Below are 22,376 nucleotides of genomic sequence, written 5' to 3'. Positions count from 1 at the left end.
TATATTTATTTTCTAGAAAGAGCCTGATCTACAAAGTGAAAGAACCACATTGATTGTGTGGGTTTTTTTGCCTGATCCACTTGGTCTCCAAGGAGCTACCTCAATGAATGCACCCTACTGTTGACAGCCAGCCAGCCATCTTTACCTTGCACCATTTATAGAGCCACCATTACTCAAGGCATCCCAACAAAAGACTTGGGCTGCAGTGAGCAGGTGAAGAACAGTAACACCACATGTAAGTGGCCTTGGAGGCAACAATTAAAAAAAGAAAAAAACAAAAAAACTCAAGGATAAAGAGAAAATCTTATAAACTCAAGATGGAAGAAACAGTTTCTTAAAAAAAGAAAAGATCAGAGTAGTATTAAATTTCATTTGCAACACCAGAAGCTAGAGGGTGGTGGAATAACATCAAAAGAAAATGACTGTGACACAGGAATGTTATAACCAACAAAGCTGTCAATATCTTACTAGAGAAAAAGAAGGGCATTTGTGGATATTCAAGAGCTTAACACTCATGAATCTGATTTAAAGGAGATACTTGAGTGAGGATGCTAACCAACCATATTTTAAAATCTTTACAATGAGGAAAATCTTTTAAAAGAAGAAAGTGATGAGTAATAAAGTGTGTAAAATATATAGCGATACATAATTTACATGAATATCTAAGGATATATATATAAGTAAATATAAAATAAATCTTGGCAATATAATTTAAAGAAACATAGATGAAGGATTATAAGAAAAATTCTAACTACAGATTAAATGAAAAAATATAATCCATATAAGTAAATAGACATGGATACTGAAGGGAAAATAAGAAAAAAAGTAGAAGCATTTTGAAGGTCTCATTTTGGGAGTAATGGGAAGTGATGATAGTAGAGCATGTTTGTGGGAAAAATAAGTATTTTATCATTATCAGAAATATACACCCCCCTCAGAAATAACTTTCCCAAACATCATGACTAATGAGACAATCTTATCAATTTTCAAAACATTACCTGATTTATTTTTTCTTGATAGTACTTACTATTTGACATTTTATTGTATATTTATTTGCTTCAGTGTTACTATCTCTTTTCTGTTATCTATTTTGTTCAGTGATTTATTCCCATGCTAGGAAGAAACAATAAATAGTGGACAATTAATAAATACTCATTGAACAAATTCATGAATTTCAAGTTAAGAAAGTTAACGATGAATAGAATGGAGAAGCACACTAAATTTTCTAAGCTGGTGATGGGAAATATAGAATCAATAGTAATTTGACCAAACCAGAAAAAATAATCAAAATGCAAAAAAGGAAATAACAAAGTAACCAATTAAAATATAGAGCAAGTAAAAAAAACAATTAAAAATCCATATTCTATTTATAAACAAACAAAAATTTAGCCTTTGGTTTCAGTTTCAACATGTAAAAATTGGAGGCTATCACTCTCATTCATCCTAATAATAAGAAAAAATGTGGACAGACTGAAAATCAATGACTTTTCTAGAATGCATCAGAGAATAGAGGTCATAGGACAACTGCCTCTTAGAAATCTGGAGAGAAAAATGTGTCCAGAGAGTCACAGTTGAGAAGCCATAAAACTGTAGAAGCAATAATCTTGATGAATTGCTAGAAGTAGAGGGTGAACTGGTGACAGTGAAAACCCTTGGGGCCTCAGTCTTGGTGGGGGGAACCCACTTTCATCGGCTTTACTATCAAGAAACTTATCATATTCTCACAGTGAAGATCCTAAAATGTTTCCATTGTAAATGACAGAATTCCATTCTTTTTTATGGTGAGTAGTATTCCATTGTATATACGTACCACATCTTCTTTATTCATTCATCTGTTGATGGACACTTAGGTTGTTTCCATACCTTGGCAATTGTAAATAATGCTGCTAAGAACATTGGAGTGCATGTATCTTTTCAAATTACTGTTTTTGTTTTTTTCGTATATATACCCAGGAGTGGAATTACTAGGTCATACGATAGTTCTATTTTTAGTTTTTTGAGAAACCTCCATACTGTTTTCCACAGTGCCATGGATGGACTTGGAGGGCATTATGTTAAGTGAAATAAGTCAGACAGAGAAGGACAAATACTGTATCATATCACATATGTGGAATCTAAAAATTACAACAAATGTGATTAAAACAAAACAAAACAAAAAAGGAGCAGACTCACAGATATAGAGAACAAACTAGTGGTTACCAGTGGGGAGAAGGAAGGGTGTGGGACAATACAGGGGTGGGGAAAAAAGGGTTATTATGGGATTATATGGCATCATGTATGTGAAACTTTTAAAAATTGTAAAGCATTATAGAAATCAAAGAATATTTCATTCAATTAAAAAAAAGTTTTCATAGTGATTCTGGAGAGAGAGTAAGGAGAGAGGACAGGACACTGTTAAGAGGATGAAAGGAGAAATCACAGACTGAAAGAAAATATTTGACAAACTCATATCTTATAAAAGACTATCCAAAATATACAAGGAATAACTAAAATTCAACAATAAGTAAACAAAACACCTACATGAAAAACAGGTGAAAGACCAAACACCTCAGCAAAGAAGACAAACAGCTAACAAATAAGCATATGCAAAGATGCTCAACATTATTTGTTCATGTAAATTAAAACAACAGTGAGGTACCACAGTAAACATTAAAATGGCTAAATTCCACCCCCTCCCCAAATTGCACTACTAAATGCTGACCAGGCTGCAGAACGAAGTAATTCTCACTCATTGCTGGTGGGATTGAAAAATGGTACAGCCTCTTTGGAATACACTTTGGTAGTTTCTTATAAAGTTAAACATAATCTTACCACATAATCTAGCACTAACTCTCCTAAATAGGTAAACAGTTAACTTGAAAATTTATTTTCACATATACAAAAACACAAAAATTTTGTACATGAAAGTTTATAGCAGTTTTGTTTATAGCTGTCAGAAACTGAATAAACCAAGGTATCCTTCAGTGGGTGAATGGATAAACTGTGGTACTATTCAGGATAAAAAGGAATTGGCTATCAAGCCCCGAGAAGACATGAAGAAATCTTAAATGCATATTAAGTGAAAAGCAACTGAAAGAAGCCAATCTGAAAAGGTTACATGCTACATGATTCCAACTACCTACCATTCTGGAAAGGCAAAATCATACGACTGTAAGTAGTTTAATGGTTGCCAATGGATGAAGAGGAGGTTTCTGTGGTGGAAGGATTGAACAGAGGAAGCACAGAGGATTTTTCAGGGCAGTGAGCTATTCTGTATAATAATGTAATAACAAATACATGACACGATGCATTTGTCAAAATTTATAGAACTTTATAGCTCAAGTTGAATCTTGATGTATGCAATTCAAACAAAAACCATTTACGAAATCAGAGGATCCTGGGAGAGAAGGCAGAATGTGACAAAAAAAATCTGTTTTAAAAAATGTATGAAAGAGTTTTTGTTGAAGGAGGTGGGGGTAAAATGTAGTGACTTAATAGTGACTTAAGTAACTTTGGAAATAAGGAGAGTCTGTGAGACTCAAAATAAAAAGTATTATACAAATACACTGTACTTTAACAAAATTGTGTCTCACAGAGATACGGGCAAAAAGTTTTGGAAACTTTATACATGTTCATTTGAATTGAGCAACTGTAACTGTAATTGGGTAATAAATTGAGGGACACAGTTTCCTCATGGAGTGTAATAAACAAGTAGAAACAGATAAACAATTGGGAGAGGACAGAATGATACCTGTGGTAAGGGATTGGAGGCAGACACAGATATGAACACTTGTTTAACTAAATACAGATATAGATGGTTAAATATAGGAATATTTATAGACATGTGTATGTACATATTCATTTCCCAATGGAAGAACAAAGAGAGCCTATTCTGGAGGGAGGGGGAAATCTTAGCTACATCACGTTTTGTACCTTCTAAATCCATTACTGACCAGACCAGAACAGTTTCTGTGTGTGCTGTATACCAGGCAGGGATGAGATAATGAGAGAATTGTAAGGGCAGGCATTAAATTTAGGAAACCCAAGAGAGATTTTTGAATCTAAGGAACCTCAGACAACAGAAAAGCGCCATGCTGGGTAGGTCCAGAAAATAAATGATTGACATATCCCAACAGAGAACATCCCTAGGCTGGGTCATCCTAATAGTACTCAGCATACACTGCTCCAATGGACCACAGAACATGGGACAGTTAATCTCCATCTACTCTAACCCAGTTAAGTCACACATGTAGAGACCCAGAGCCATGATGCTTGATATTTTCCTAGCTTCTCTGAATAAGAAAATCATGAAAATCCCATAGTCCAAAGGAAAGAAACAAGTATCAAAAACAAAACAAAACAAAACAACAAAAAAAGCCCAGCTTCATCAGTAGCATAACTGTGACATTGCACATGTTTTTTCTTCCCTTTGAGTCAGATTCTTCTTGAACACAATGGGGCTATTGATACCTAACTGAAGTTCATTCTACATTTAAAATTTTTGCCACTAAAATAAATAGGCAAATTTTATGAGCAGCTGTTTAAGAGAAATAGCATTCCAAATGGCCAATAAATAACATAAAAAGGTGATCAACCTCTCTCGTAATCAAATAAATAGAACATAAAAGAGTAGAGTATGGAAAGAGGGGAAAACAGTAAGTTTAAGTGAAAAAACCTGACAAACTCTCATCCAGGTGCTAAAAGTCAACATCAACAGCAATACTAATAGCATTCACCCTTGATATAAAATGATAAGAATGACACTTTACCTCTGTAATCTTCCTCCCCCAAACATCATAACCTCTTCTAATCATGAAAGAAAAATCAGATAAACAGAAACTGAGAAACATTCTACAGAATATTGATCATATTCCTGAAAATTCTCAAGGTCATCAAAAACAAGAAATGTCTGGGAAACTGTCACAGCCAAGAGGAGCCTAAGGAGAAACACCAATTAAATGTAATATGGCATCCTGGATGTAATTCTGGAACAGAAACGGTTGGTAAAAAAATAAGGATATTTGAATAACATATGGACTTCAGCTAATAATAATGTATGTATTATTGTAGCTACTCTACCAAGCTAATATAAAATGTTAACAATACAGGAAAATGAGTGTGGATGTATGGGAATTCTGCACTATCTTCCCATTTTTTCTGTACATCTACAACTATCCTAAACATAGTTTATTTTAAAGAAAATATCAAAGAGTTGAAAATTTGTTAACAGTTAATATTGGACTTAAGAGAATTTAGGAAATATGTAGGAAGGTGTCACTGAAAATTTCTCAGAAGATAAACAGAACTATTGAAATGAGTTATCAAGGCTGAAAAAAAGTTTACTTAAGGTTATTGTGTTTTCCAAACAAGAAGATAATATATTGATATACTTACTCCCTGAGATTGAAAGAACACTCCAAAGCATCTATTTCATAACAGAATGGATACACAGAAGGAAGGAAGTTTGAGGCTGGGGAGCTTGTAAGGAAAAGGACAACAGGAACAAGATGATAATAGAAGGTCTTATGTGCCATTCAAAAGAGTCCAGTAGTAATTAACCTTTGGGGTCTTTTAGATGGCAGAACACCAGGGGACAGAAGGTCAGAGTGGAGCTGATGAATGGCTAGACTAAGGCAGCTGATGAGGGATAAATAACTCAGAAGCACCAGGAATATAAAATAGTCTTTGTAACTATTCAAGGCATGATAACAGGATAGCATGTTAAAACAAAATGACATTTCTCACTGGCGGATGCAGGTAAGGCTAATAACTTATTAATGTTTTCATGTTTTTATACGTCTCTAGAAGCTTGTTAAAGGTCAGAGTCAGAAGTTCATAATTGAATTCAGAACAACCGGAACAGCTGCTCTAGCTTGAAATGCACAAATAAACCCCAACAGTAAGAAGTAGAATTTAACAGATTAATTCATATATTAGATTTAATCTCTCTAAGAAGTTTAAAATTTCAATATTTTAAAATTTATTAAAACTTACTTTATGGCACAGCATAGAGGCTAAAGAGGAAGTTGAGAATTTTCTCCCTGCTGGGCAGTAATTAGTGACCCTCCTTCCCCACCCACTGTGTCAGTGGAGAACACATGGGATCCTGAACTCCCACCTCCACCTGGGGGTAAGGAGACAGTCATCCATTTTCTAGCTGGAGTGATGTGAGAGGGGGATCTACTGGAGAGTCAGGATTTTCAACAGCACCCAGAGGTAACAAAGCTAGACCCCCTCAGTGCCAATGGAGGCCATGTGGGAAACAGTAATAAGGTTTTTCTATCTCCACCCACACTAGCCATAAGAGTATAGTAAAGTAAGCATCTGTAACTCCCACCTCAACTTAGCAACAACAAACTACTCCCCAGAACTCTTCCCCCTTGGATGTCAATGAATGCTGAATAGGAACATGGTATTCCACCCTATAGGGAAGCAAGGAGGCGGTGTCCCCTTTCCCTTGGTGGGGCAGTGTCATAAAAGGAAAGGTAAAACAGAAGATTTAAATAAGATTGAGAGACTCAGAGCATAATATGCACAATATCAAGATTTTCATCAAAAATCACCAGGCATAAAAAGAACCAGGAAAACTGAAACTTGAATGAGAAAGGCAGTCACTAGATGCCAACACCAAGAGGATAGAGCTAATATCTGACAAGGATTTTAAAGCAGCAATCATAAAAATGTTTTAATGAGCAATTATGAACACACTTGCAAAAAATGAAAAAAAATATATAAAGTCTAAACAAAGAAACAGCAATGTAAAATTATACAATCATGCTGAAAAATAGTTTGCAGGCCTCTGCTTAGGACCTGCGTACAGAAGGGGAGAGGCAGCACATCAAACGGAGGGCCTCTGGAGTGTGGGGTTCCAGAGTTTGGAGAGATGTAGATGGTGGAGCTTTTCAGAATCAAGCAGTGGAAGAGACCCAAACATTTATTCAAGACTCCATCCAAATAAACCATCAATAATTCCACATATACTTTTACATGGTAGTTCCACCAAAACAACAGCCAGCTCTACCCATCACTGGTCCCTCCCATCAGGAAACTTGAGCAAGTATGGGCAGACAGCAGAAGCAAGAAGAACTACAATCCTGCAGCCTGTGGAAGAAAAAACACATTCACAGAGAGATAGACAAGATGAAAAGGCAGAGGGCTATGTACCAGATGAAGGAACAAGATAAAACCCCAGAAAGACAACTAAATGAAGTGGAGATAGGCAACCTTCCAGGAAAAAAATTCAGAATAATGATAGTGAAGATGATCCAGGACCTCGGAAAAAGAATGGAGGCAAAGATCGAGAAGATGCAAGAAATGTTTAACAAAGACCTAGAAGAATTAAAGAACAAACAAAGAGAGATGAACATTACAATAACTGAAATGAAAAATACACTAGAAGGAATCAATAGCAGAATAATTGAGGCAGAAGAACGGATAAGTGACCTGGAAGACAGAATGGTGGAATTCACTGCTGTGGAACAGAATATAGAAAAAAGAATGAAAAGAAATGAAGACAGCATAAGACACCTCTGGGACAACATTAAATGCAACAACATTCGCATTATAGGGGTCCCAGAAGAAGAAGAGAGAGACAAAGGACCGGAGAAAATATTTGAAGAGATAATAGTTGAAAATTTCCTTAACATGGGAAAGGAAATAGCCACCCAAGTTCAGGGAGCACAGAGAGTCCCATACAGGATAAACCCAAGGAGAAACACACCAAGACACATAGTAATCAAACTGGAAAAATAAAAGACAAAGAAAAATTATTGAAAGCAGCAAGGGAAAAATGACAAATAACATACAAGGGAACTCTCATAAGGTTGACAGCTGATTTCTCAGCAGAAACTCTACAAGCCAGAAGGGAGTGGCATGATATATTTAAAGTGATGAAACGGAGGAACCTACAACCAAGATTACTCTACCCAGCAAGGATCTCATTCAGATTCGATGGAGAAATCAAAAGCTTTACAGACAAGCAAAAGCTAAGAGAATTCAGCACCACCAAACCAGCTCTACAACAAATGCTAAAGGAACTTCTCTAAGTGGGAAACACAAGAGAAGAAAAGGACCTACAAAAAGAAAACCCAAAACAATTAAAAAAATGGTAACAGGAACATACATATCAATAATTACCTTAAACGTGAATGGATTAAATGCTCCAACCGAAAGACACAGGCTTGATGAATGGATACAAAAACAAGACCCATATATATGCTGTCTACAAGAAACCCACCTCGAGCTAGGGACACATACAGACTGAAAGTGAGGGGATGGAAAAAGATATTCCATGCAAATGGAAATCAAAAGAAGGCTGGAGTAGCAATACTCATATCAGATAAAATAGACTTTAAAATGAAGAATGTTTCAAGAGACAAGGAAGGACACTACATAATGATCAAGGGATCAATCCAAGAAGAAGATATAACAATTATAAATATATATGCACCCAACATAGGAGCACCTCAATATATAAGGCAACTGCTAACAGCTCTAAAAGAGGAAATCGACAGTAACACAATAGTGGGGGACTTTAACACCTCACTTACACCAATGGACAGATCATCCAAACAGAAAATTAATAAGGAAACACAGCTTTAAATGACACAACAGACCAGAGAGATTTAATTGATATTTATAGGACATTCCATCCCAAAACAGCAGATTACACTTTCTTGTCAAGTGCACACGGAACATTCTCCAGGATAGGTCACATCTTGGGTCACAAATGAAACCTCAGTAAATTTAAGAAAATTGAAATCATATCAAACATCTTTTCTGACCACAACACTATGAGATTAGAAATCAATTACAGGGGAAAAAACATAAAAAACACAAACACATGGAGGCTAAACAATACGTTACTAAATAACCAAGAGATCACTGAAGAAATCAAAGAGGAAATCAAAAAATACCTAGAGACAAATGACAATGAAAACACGACGATCCAAAACCTATGGGATGCAGCAAAAGCAGTTCTGAGAGGGAAGTTTATAGCTATACAAGCCTACCTCAAGAAACAAGAAAAATCTCAAATAAACAATCTAACCTCACACCTAAAGGAACTAGAGAAAGAAGAACAAACAAAACCCAAAGTTAGCAGAAGGAAAGAAATCAGAAAGATCAGAGCAGAAATAAATGAAATTGAAACAAGGAAAACAATAGCAAAGATCAATAAAACTAAAAGCTGGTTCTTTGAGAAGATAAACAAAAGCGATAAACCATTAGCCAAACTCATCAAGAAAAATAGGGAGAGGACTCAAATCAATAAAATTAGAAATGAAAAAGGAGACATTACAACAGACACCACAGAAATACAAAGCATCCTAAGAGACTACTGCAGGCAACTCTATGCCAATAAAATGGACAAGTTGGAAGAAATGGACAAATTCTTAGAAAGGTATAACCTTCGAAGACTGAACCAGAAAGAAGTAGAAAATATGAACAGACCAATCACAAGTAATGAAATTGAAACTGTGATTAAAAATCTTCCAACAAACAAAAGTCCAGGAATGGATGGCTTCATGGGCAAATTCTATCAAACATTTAGAGAAAAGCTAACACCCATCCTTCTCAAATTCTTCCAAAAAATTGCAGAGGAAGGAACACTCCCAAACTCATTCTATGAGGCCACCATCACCCTGACACCAAAACCAGACAAAGATACTACAGAAAGAGAAAATGACAGACCAATATCACTGATGAATATAGATGCAAAAATCCTCAACAAAATACTAGCAAACAGAATCCAACAACACATTAAAAGGGTCATACACCATGATCAAATGGGATTTATCGCAGGGATGCAAGGATTCTTCAATATAGGCAAATCAATCAATGTGATACACCATATTAACAAATTGAAGAATAAAAACCATATGATCATCTCAGTAGATGCAGAAAAAGCTTTTGACAAAATTCAACACCCATTTATGATAAAAACTCTCCAGAAAGTGGGCATAGAGGGAACCTACCTCAACATAATGAAGGCCATATATGACAAACCCACAGCAAACATCATTCTCAATGGTGAAAAACTGAAAGCATTTCCTCTAAAATCAGGAACAAGACAAGGATGTCCACTCTTGCCACTCTTATTCAACATAGTTTTGGAAGTCCTAGCCACGGCAATCAGAGAAGAAAAAGAAGTAAAAGGAATACAAATTGGAAAAGAAGAAGTAAAACTGTCACTGTTTGCAGATGACATGATACTATACATAGAGAATCCTAAAGATGCCACCAGAAAAGTATTAGCGCTAATCAATGAATCTGGTAAAGTTGCAGGATACAAAATTAATGCACATAAATCTCTTGCATTCCTATACACTAATGATGAAAAACCTGAAAGAGAAGTTAAGGAAACACTCCCATTTACCACTGCAACAAAAAGAATAAAATACCTAGGAAAAAACCTACACAGGGAGACAAAAGACCTGTATGCAGAAAACCATAAGACACTGAGGAAATAAATTAAAGATGATACCAACAAATAGAGAGATATACCATGTTCTTGGATTGGAAGAATCAATATTGTGAAAATGACTATACTACCCAAAGCAATCTACAGATTCAATGCAATCTCTATCAAATTACCAATGGCATTTTTTATGGAACTAGAACAAAAAATCTTAAAATTTGTGTGGAGACACAAAAGACTCCGAATAGCCAAAGCAGTCTTGAGGGAAAAAAACGGAGCTGGAGGAATCGGACTCCCTGACTTCAGACTATACTACAAAGCTATGGCAATCAAGGCAATATGGTAGTGGCACAAAAACAAATATAGATCAATGGAACAAGGTAGAAAGCCCAGAGATAAGCCCACGGACCTATGGTCAACTAATCTATGACAAAGGAGGCAAAGATATACACGGAGAAAAGACAGTCTCTTCAATAAGTGGTGCTGGGAAAACTGGACAGCTACATGTAAAAGAATGAAATTAGAACACTCCCTGACACCATACACAAAAATAAACTCAAAATGGATTAAAGACCTAAATGTAAGGCCAGACACTATTAAACTCTTAGAGGAAAACATAGGAAGAACACTCTTTGACATAAATCACAGCGAGATCTTTTTTGATCCACCTCCTAGAGTAATGGAAATAAAAACAAAAATAAACAAATGGGACCTAATGAAACTTAAAAGCTTTTGCACAGCAAAGGAAACCATAAGCAAGACGAAAAGACAACTCTCAGAATGGGAGAAAATATTTGGAAATGAATCAACAGACAAAGGATTAATCTCCAAAATATATAAACAGTTCATGCAGCTCAATATTAAAAAAACAAACAACCCAATCCAAAAATGGGCAGAAGACCTAAATAGACATTTCTCCAAAGAAGACATACAAATGGCCAAGAAGCACATGAAAACTGCTCAACATCACTAAATATCAGAGAAATCCAAATCAAAATTACAATGAGGTATCACCTCACACCAGTTAGAATGGGCATAATAATAAGATCTACAAACAACACATGCTGGAGGGGGTGTGGAGAAAAGGGAACCCTCTTGCACTGTTGGTGGGAATGTAAATTAATAAAGCCACTATGGAGAACAGTATGGAGGTTCCTTAAAAAACTAAAAATAGCATTACCCTATGACTCAGCAATCCCACTACTGGGCATATACCCAGAGAAAACCATAATTCAGAAAGACACATGCACCCCCATGTTCACTGTAGCACTATTTACAATAGCCAGGTCATGGAAGCAACATAAATGGCCATCGACAGACAAATGGATAAAGAAGATATGGTACATATATACAATGGAATATTACTCAGCCATAAAAAGAAATGAAATTGGGTCATTTGTAGAGACATGGATGGATCTAGAGACTGTCATACAGAGTGAAGTTAAGTCAGAAAGAGAAAAACAAATATCGTGTATTAACACATATATGTGGAACCTAGAAAAATGGTACAGATGAACCGGTTTGCAGGGCAGAATTTGAGACACAGATGTGGAGAACCAACGTAAGGACACCAAGGGCGGAAAGCGGCGGGGGGTGGTGGGATGAATTGGGAGATTGGGATTGACATGTATACACTGATGTGTATAAAATGGATGACTAATAAGAACCTGCTCTATAAAAAAATTTAAAAAAGAAAATATGAACTGTTTCCATTTTAAAATTAATATTTCTATATCTTTAAAAAAATAGTTTGCAGGGTTTTTTTTAATGTAAATGTACACATATGATTCAGCAATCACTCTTCTGGACATTTCCCCAGAGAAAATGAACACTTATGGCTTCGTAAAAATCAGTATAAGCTTGTTCATAGCAGTTTTATTTGTACTATGCAAAATATGGGGAAAAAAGAAATTTCCCATAAACAAACTGTGGTAGATCCATGACATGAAATATGCGTGAAGTCATATGCTGTATACATGTGGTAACTAAAAAAATTAAAGTATTGATATACCTACAGACTTGAATGGATCAAAAGAAAATCATGCTGAGTAAAAGAAAAGAAAATTAAATATCATAAGTTTACATATTTTACAATTTCATTCATATAACATTTACATTGCATTATTAGGATGATTAAATTATAGAAACTGAAAACAGATTAGCAGTTTCCAGGGGGCTAGGGAAAGTGTGTGGAAGTGGATAAAGAGGTAGCATGAGGAAGATTATTGCAGTGATGGAATAGTTCTATATCATTATTGTGGTGGTAGCTACATGAACCTACATGTAATAAAATGTTAAACTATACCCATACATTTTATCAATGTCAATGTGACTTCCCTGGTTTTGATATAGTATTACGGTAACATAAGATGTAACTGGGTAAAGAGTACACAAAACCTCTCTGTACTACTATCTTGCAACTTCATATAAATCTATAATTATTTCAAAATTATACACACACACACACAATATTGCATCAATTTATCTATCAAGTTGTAGTGGGTGGTGAGAAATTGATATCAGATAAGAGACAGTCCGAAAAGTTGGTTATTCAAGATAATCAGTATCAAGACATTTGGTAAAACTTTTGCCTGTGATAATTTGGAAAGCAGATAATGAGCCTTTAGGGATGACAGGGCTATAGGAAATCATTTTAAATAATGTGTTAGTGTATGTGGTAGGCATAATAATGGTCCCCTCAAAGATGTCTATGTCCTCATTCCTGGCATCTACAAACATACTACTTTACATGGAAAAGGGGAATTAAGGTTACAGGTGGAATTAAGATTACTAATCAGCGGACTTCTAAATAGATAGCTTACACTGAGCTATCCATATACATCCAATGTAATCCCGTAAATCCTTAAAAGTGGAGAAGGGAGGCAGAAGAGAACAACCAGAAGAGAGCAATCCTTAAAAGTGGAGTAGGGAGGCAGAAGAGAACAACCAGAACAACCAGGTAAGGTGAGAAGAACTCAGCTGGATACTGCTGGCTTTACAGATGGATGCAACAGTCCTTGACCAAAGGAAAGTGAGTGGCCTCTAGAAGCTGCAAAAGCAAGGAAACAAATTCTCCCTAAGGTGAACAGAAGGGAATACAGCCCCGCCAGCAACTTGATAGACCCATTTCAGACTTCTGACCTACACTTTAAGATAATAAATATGTGCTGTTTTAAGCCACTTAATTTTAGGTATTTTGTCACAGCAGAAACAGAACCTGAATATTGTGTATTTCAATGACTATGTGCTGTGTTTCACAAAGCATTATAAGAAACAGATGAGCTCAGAAGATAGCTGGCTAGATTTCAAGGATAAGGAAACACACAGACACACACACACACACACACACACACACACACAGAAAAGTCCATCATTATTTGACTATGAGGAGGAAGTTAATAATTCTTCTTCACTTCCAAAATAGTAACAACAATAGCTGTTGAAGCCCATTAAAGGAAGCTTTTGTTAAAGATCAAAGAGTATGGTTTTACCACTGAAGCTCAAGATCCCCAAAGTAGCTGTCATTAGGACTGAGGTGGAAGAGCCAAGCACAGCGGCTGGAGAGAAAAATGCTAATTTGAATACAATATCTAGGAAATAACTCTGCATGTGATATTGGAACACGGAGCTGATTCGTAACAAGAAAATCAGAAGTTTACTATGTTTTTGCAGGAATTATTTTGCCAGGGAACATTAGGCCCAAATTAAACTCTTTGACCATTAGAGAATTAAGATAATCTTGAGTTGTTTTCTATGAGCAGAAAACAAATTTCCAAAGTCGAATGGCCTTCAAGAATCATACATATCCCAATCCATAATTCATTCACGGTAACAGAGGATAGAGGACAAGGAACAATGATGCAGAAAGTAGGGTCAGGAGTTAGAGAAAAGAGACAAGGGAGTTCTTCCCAGAGAGCAAAATTAGCTGTAGTCAGGAAATATTCTCCCACAGCCATGGGCAAAGAAACCTCAAATTGTCTGTCTCACAGAATTCCAGCATTGTGAATGCTGTGTGTTTGTCCTAGGTTTGTTCCCCTGTATTGGAAGTGTTTATATGGAAGATGGAGACAGATAACTTGACTTTCTGGTCCAAAGTTGTCAAATCATGAGCTACCATTTACAGTCCTTATGGAAAGTTCTGTGCATCGTCCCAAGAGTGTGACTGGATGGGACACTGGGTAATTTTTATATGTATGTAAAAAAATACAAAATACATTTTAGGAAAGATGGTGATAGAAGCAAGTCTGTATTGTAAAAACCAGGTTTCATTTTCCTCCTGGGGATGAATGGATAGATAGATAAACAGATAGTTAGACAGATAGATAGGGAGAGAGACTACGTTCTCTTGCCTTTCCTACAATTAGGTGGATCATGGCTTTGAGTTCTGATCAACAGATTTGGCTAAATAATGTGCACTCTTTACAGGTCTGACCTTAAAATCTCTCACGAGGTCTTTCAATTATTACTGTTATTATCATCACCATCATTTGCTATTTTCACTAGCTGAAAGTGAAAGGTGAAGGTGTCTAGAATATGGAAGAACAGAAACACGGACGAGTCTCCTGAAAGATTGCTAGAGCCTCCTACTTATTGAATTGCACTATGGCTTGAGTCAGAAATAAACTGAGTCAGAAGTAAACTTCTATTATGTGAAGCCACTGGATTTGTAGTTGCTTGTCACATCAGCTAGCAAAGCTTATCTTGATTAATACAGATTCACCTGCACATAATGCATATAAACCCTTGGGGTTATATGAAATAAAGAGGAGCAGAAAAAATTTAGAAGAGACAGCAAACTGGAATATTCAGAGCTGAAATGATGTTAGAGTTAATCTCAGGCACCTCATCTTTTGTAACAGAGGGACGGACAGAGACTCTGTGCAGATCTTTGTAAGCTGAGCACTGCCAGGTCCAGGGGAGACCTTTCATATGAACTACATGTACTAGGCATCTCCTGCAGTTACGGAAAGCATTCGCCCTGGGGGTGGGATTTAGACTAAGATAGGGAACATTATTATGGAAGATAGAATAAAAGTAAACAAAAACAAAAAACACAGCAATAAAAACCGTGTTTTTATCATGGTGGACTTCCGCAAACTGAGTGTTCTAGATTTTAAATTTAACGTACAGGAAACCGGTTCTCAATATATCTTTGTATGAGTATGTATGTGTATGTGTAAACTTATATTCTGCTTGGTTAGAGTTTTTTTCTTTAGTCTTACAGAGATAAATAGTTTTTCTCAATGGACTTGTTCCAGTAGAATGCCACCACTCTTTTTATTCATTACTCATGAATTGGAAAGTAAAATAAATTGACAGCAGTTGATCAGTAGGAGAGTGGAAAATGTCTCAGCATATATTCTTTTTTTGTTTTTCACAGGCAAAATTCTGTAAAAATAATAATTAAAAGATAAGTTGCCTTTTATTCTTTGATCTACAGTGTTTAGATGGTCATAACTGCCATGGTTAAGCACACAGCATTTCCTGATGGCTCAGGCTTTCTTCAGTTGTGTGCACCAGATATTCGCATGCTATAGACTTTAATTCCCAAATGTGTCTTTTCATTATAGTTGTGGGTGAGTTCTCACTTTTATTTTTATGGGAATACCCTATGGCATTGACAGGAAATGAAAAATCATCTTGTTGATAACAGGGATTTAGGAAAGAAAGAAAGAATTCTACTTGTGCAGTAAAGACTGTATGGGTAAAGGGAAATTAACCTTCTTCAAGGACTTGCCTGATGGATGAGGTAAGTGTTCTCATTTACAAAATCAGATGTAGAACGGAGAACTATTAAACACCTCATATAAACTTTAAATGCAAGAAGCATGTACCTAGTACTTAATATGTACCAGGTGATTTTTATACATGGTTTAATTTAATCATCTCTGAAATCCTACCAAAGAACTGTCAATAGCTTCATTTATATAGATGGGGACATCGAGGTTCACTAAAACCAAGTGACAATGCACAAGATCACTGGAGGTGAATGAAAGCTAAAATCCAGCTCATTTTTTCCTCTACACCCTGTTGCCTTCTTAGAGTGAGACATATCCTTAGACTTGCTGAAAGCCTGCTTTTTTGGATGGCAAGTTTTCTCTGGCATACATCATTATCATCATCTCTGAGCAGGACAAAGAAGAACTGTATTTAAAAGTCTAGATACTCCCAACTGGCATAAGGAGGTTCTGGATATGAGAGAGGAAGTGCAGACACTCTGGGGTCTCTGTCCAGCCTGTCCCCACTATGTTAAATGTTTCCTTTAAGGTCATGCTAATTTAAGACCATGAGTGCTGTACAAAGTACTCACTTTTTCTGAAAGTATAACTTTTCACAACAGTCTCAAAATTTGTGCCAGCAGAGCTGAAAGTTCCTGCAGCAAAAAGCTCAGTTATTACTAATAATGGAATAGGAATAAATCCTGCACAGATTACCAGACTTTTTTAAAGTATGGCTCCAACTGCAGATTATTTCTTGAGATAGTGTTGGAAGTGGTTAAATGTCTTCTATTTGGAACTTGTGATTACCTTCTAGAATAATTTTTTTTTTTTAAGTTTCTTTTGTAACATGAAGTCAGGTTATTTAAAATACTTGAAAATGCTAATATTCGATGAAATAGAGAAAGAGATCCTTCTATACCTTCTTGTTATTCATGTGACAATGTAAACAGGAAATACCATGAGGCTGCCACCAAGACAGAAAATCCTTATTCTTTCATTGTTACCTCATAATGAACAGGTAGTTCACTGGGGCAGAAATGTTTATCTGATGATTTTTCTAGTTAGAGGATATTTCTGACAATCTATTTTGAAAATAATCGGGAAGTAATAATTTACTGAATCTAAATCCCAGCAAGGTACTTTGTAGATATTGAAAAATTGATTCTAATATTGATGGGAAAATAAAAAAGACCCAGTACAGCCAACAGAATAGTGGAGGACACAGCTGGAGTTTTGACACCATCCAACTTCATATCATACTGTAAAGCTATAATAATGACAGTGTGATAATGGTGATAAAATAGACAGATTAGTGGAACTGAATAGAGACCCATAAAAATACTGTCAAATGATCTTTGACAAAGGAGTAAAGACGTGTCTTTAAACAAATGGTACTGTGACAACTAGACATCCACATGCAAAAAAAAAAAAAAAAAAAGAATCTAGACACTGACTTTACACATTTTACATACATTAACTCCAAATGCATCATACACCCAAATGGAAAACACAAAACCATAAAATTTCTAGAAAGTAACGTGAGAAAATTTAGCTGACCTTGAGTTTGGCAATGAGTTATTAAATACAGTAACAAAAGATCCATAAAAAAAATGGTGACTGTGACTTCATTAAGGTTTAAAACAACTAGTCTGTGAAACACAGTGTTAAGAGAATGAAAAGCAATGCCACAGACTGGGAGAAAATATTTGCAAAACACTGTCTGATAAAGGCCTTGTATTCAAAATATACCAAGAATTCATAAAACTCAAGAATAAGAAGTCAAACAACCCAATTTAAAAAATGGCAAAATATCTGAACAAACATCTTAACACAGAAGATAGCCAAACAGCAAATAAACGTATGAAAAAATATACAGCATCATATGTCATTAGAGAAAAAATTTTAAATGAGATACCTCCACATCCCTATAAGAATAGCTAAAATACAAAACACTGACAAGACCAAATTCTGACAAGAATGTGGTGCAACATGACCTCTCATCCACTGAAGGTGGCAATGCAAAATGGTACAGCCACTTTAGAAGACACTTTGGCAGTTTCTTATAAACATCATCTTACCATACGATCTAGTAATTGGACTCCTAGGTATTACCCAATGAGCTGAAAATTTATATTCACACAAAAGCATAAACAGGAATGCTTGTAGTAACTTTATTCTTATTTGGTAAAACTTAAAAGCAACAAAGACATCCTTCTACAGGTTCTTGGATAAACAAACTGTGGTACATCCATACAATGGAATAGTATTCAGCACTAAAAATGATTGAGCTACCAAGTCATGAAAAGACATGGAAGAAACTTATATGTATATTTCTAGGTGAAAGAATCCAGTTTGAAATGATTACATATTATATGATTCCAACTATCTGACATTCTTAAAAAGACAAAACTATAGGGAAAGTAAAAAGTCAGTTGTTGACAGGAATCAGTTGGGGAGAGTATAGGGATAAATAGGTGGAGCACAGGGAATTTTTAGAGCAGTGAAACTATTCTATATGATACTATAATAGTGAATATATAACATTATGTGTTTGGCAAAAGGCATGGAACTGTAAAACATTTTTTTCTCCAAATTGAAAACTTCTCTAAAAATAAAGTCTATTAATAAAATTTATTGAATCTTTTTTTGTCTTTGAGTTAAAATAATATGGTTCATGTATAGCAGTTAACTTGATAGCATCTGATTCATAAGACACATAAGTAGCTGAATTCTTAATCATATATAGTGAAGCTGAAGGTAATAGACACCCCAATGAATACTTATGTATCCTAACTTTTTATCATTTAGGTTATTTCCTAAAAGTTTCAAACTCCATGTGTCCATATGGATTTTCATTTCATATCGAAGTGTGAATATTTAATTTTTTAAACCAGACCCTTAAAAGTGTATAAATTGATATCCATCACCAAATAGTTTGAACTATGATCCTACAGTATCCAATAAGTGGTGAGAATTGACAAAACACTAGAAGCATTCTTTGCTGAATCATGCATTTCCTTATCAATCTATTTTATTACTACCTATAAGCAGAAACCATTGTCTTTTGGAGGAGTTCTAAATGTCATCCAAAAATAGACTACTCTTGCAAAGAAAATTTGAATTTCACCACAAAGCTCAAATTAATGTGAAGGACATTCATTTTACTTATTGAAAACCCAAAATTTAAGGAAGGGTTAAGATCAGTTACCCAGGATGAATAAGAAGGCAGAAAAAGGAAGATGAAGAAACCCAATTGCCAGACTTCTAGTCAGGAGGAAGCAACAAAGTACAAGAGTGAAGGAGGACAGAAAGCTTCAGTAAAGTGTCAAAGAAAAAGGCCACCTGGATTACAAAACTACAGAAGGTACACTGGAAGAACTGAAGGGAAAAAATCAATATTTGGTGTTGTCAGAGTAGAAGAAAGGAATTAAATAAATCAGAATCTATGCCTATCAACATATAAATTTTAAAATTACTCTTATGAAATCCAAAGAATGATGTCCATTAGAGAGGGTTTTATTTATCCCTGTAGAGGACATATCTATCCAAACCTTTAAAAATGATGAAGCCTTTTAGTGATTCAAAAACAGTACTTGACATATTTTCTAGATTGAAAGAATTCATCTTTTCATCTAACATCAATAATTCCCAAATCTAGATCTCTAGCTTTGGACTTCTATTCTTGCACATTGAATATGTTCTCTACTAAACAAACAGCATATTCAAAAATGAACTCATTATCTCTTCCCCATCCACTTCATTTGTTTCTTTTGATGTCATTATTTGAAACTTCATTAATAGTGTGCTACAATAATTTTTAAATGTTTAAAGTGAAATTATCACTGAAATTGGTTTTCACAGTGTTGAAATTTAAATGAATAATCAGATGAGTATTGTGTGACTCATGAATGTCATCTTCTCTCTAAGCACAAAGAATAGGTAGTCAATGGTGTTTAGAGCTACAACATGAAGCACAACATGAACCTGATAATCTCATGGCACTGAATAAACTGGCAGATGAGGGAGTGAATGTCAAGGGATATATGCTTTGCTGGCTTTGGCATCTCTAGCCTTTATGCCTTACTATAGAAAACAAATGAGATCAACTTAGTCCAATAATATACCTAAAGCTTGGATGGATATCTTGACTTCATTAATTATGGGTGTAAAGGAGACCAATGCCTGGAATAAAAATCACTTCTAACAACTTAAACAGGAAGTACAGTTAGCTCCGTACTGTACACCTCTGGTGCACTGTGGCACATCCCCTCACATGCATCCACAGCTGTAAGGTACTGTTCTGAAGCACTCAGACTCACTCCCTCTTGCCAATGACTCATCTCACATTCACTTAACTCATCTTTCTGCATTCTTTTCCAAGGTCTTCTCCAGTGACAACTGTCATCTCTAAATGCAGGGAGTTTACATCCCAAGGGCAATCCTTAATCAGTACTGCAGTCAGTGGATAAAGACTACAGCCTTTTAGGCAGACAATTCTGACAAGTATTTCCTGTAATTGTCAGAGGTCTCATGTTGCCTACAGATGAAATATCTGTAATACACATCATATTGGATTTTCCTCCTTTCTTGTCTCACTGTCTCCAGTTATTCCTCAATCACCTCCCCCAAATATTTTCTGCACCCAAGTTCTTTCTTCAGATTGCTTTTGGTGACCCTAAACTGAGTGAATTTTGATATCACTTTTCTTTCTAGCTCAATAATAAATGTGTAATTTCATTTGTGCAGGAAATATTTTTTTCCAAATTAATCTTGTTCCTTTGTCTTCCAAATTCCAGGAAATTTCTTCTCTCTTGTTTTCAGTCTCTAGCATTTGGATGAGGATGTGACTTTTTGTTTCAGTGCTCCTTTTTTCAGTATATTTTGATATTTGTTTACTCACTTCCTTCAACTACAATCTAAGTACCCAAAGCTCTTAATTGAATCCCCACAATATATTTTAATTATCAACGATATCCTCTGCAAAGTGTTGATTCTTTTTCATTAATTAATCTACGGAACAGGTGAACGGAATTCCATTTTTACACCAATCTCTTCCTCTCTAAATTAGGACACTTCTCAGTACACCTGGGTTCTCTCTTTTCTGGCTGCATCTGTCTCTATCATGATCAACATACTACTGAAGTTGTGGAAATGAAAGGGAATTTCAAATAGTGTCTGGTGGGGAGACTCACTTCTTTTGCGGTCTGAGCTGAAAATGTACCTTGCATTGTGTAGCACAATGCCTCTATGTGTATAAAGTCAATAAATATTTTTTGGAAGTTATATCATCTAGTCTCACCCCCAACCCACACTAATGTGTGGTGTGCAGGAAATCGCTGGGCTGAGAAAAGGAGACCTAAATTATTACACCTAATAAGCCCCATGATCTTGGGTATGTTTTTAATCTTCTCAGAGTCTCCGTTTTCACAGTTTTTAAATAAAATGGCTCCACCTGATGATTTTGCAGGTGCTTTCCAGCCTGAAAAATGTCTACATACAACAGATGCCTTTTCTACTGTATTATCTTTCCTCTGTTATCTAGAAAACTAAGAGGTTTTTGTCTTCCAACAATGATCTAGCCTCCCTTTTAGGGCCAGACACCAGGATAACTTTTTCCAGCACTTCAAAAATTCTTATAGTTGTTCCATAAAGCCACATAGTGTGCCCTCATACACTGCGGTAGCTTGACTGTAAAGGGTGCAGCTGGTAGGTGTCACATTGCCACTGGGTATTCATCCCTCAAACTTGGGTTTGTTTACATAGTTTTCCATCTCAGCTGTAACACCTATATTTAGTTTCTAGTGTATGTTAATTTAAGTCTCAAAGCCTAATCTGATGTACTATTTCAGCAGCTTGCCAGAATGAATTATCAGTTTCTTTAACACATTGAATTAATTCTTCTGTCACTGAGAAATTTACTTTTACTTGAATGGGTATTTACTGAAACTCTCTTAGGTTTTTTTATTAGAGATCATGCCTTTTGAACAGATGAAAAAGCTACAGGGTTTAGTCTGAGTTTGATCAGCTGGATTTCAAATCCAAACTCCCGTTCTTACTAACTTTGTGGATTTTTATCTCCCTGAGTTTCTAATTTTTCCTTAGAGTAAAGGTAACATATTTACTCCAAGTGTTTGAAAATAAAATGATACAGTGTTTATAAGATAGCTAACATAAGACCTAGTCATAATATAGTTTCAACAAATCTTACTTCTTATAGAAACATTAAATATAGTCCAATTCACAGGAATTTAAAAGATAAG

The sequence above is a fragment of the Balaenoptera physalus genome, assembly GCF_965194825.1.
Source record: "Balaenoptera physalus genome assembly, chromosome: 15".
Lineage (NCBI taxonomy): Eukaryota > Metazoa > Chordata > Mammalia > Artiodactyla > Balaenopteridae > Balaenoptera > Balaenoptera physalus.
Note: the sequence above shows the minus strand (reverse complement) of the source record.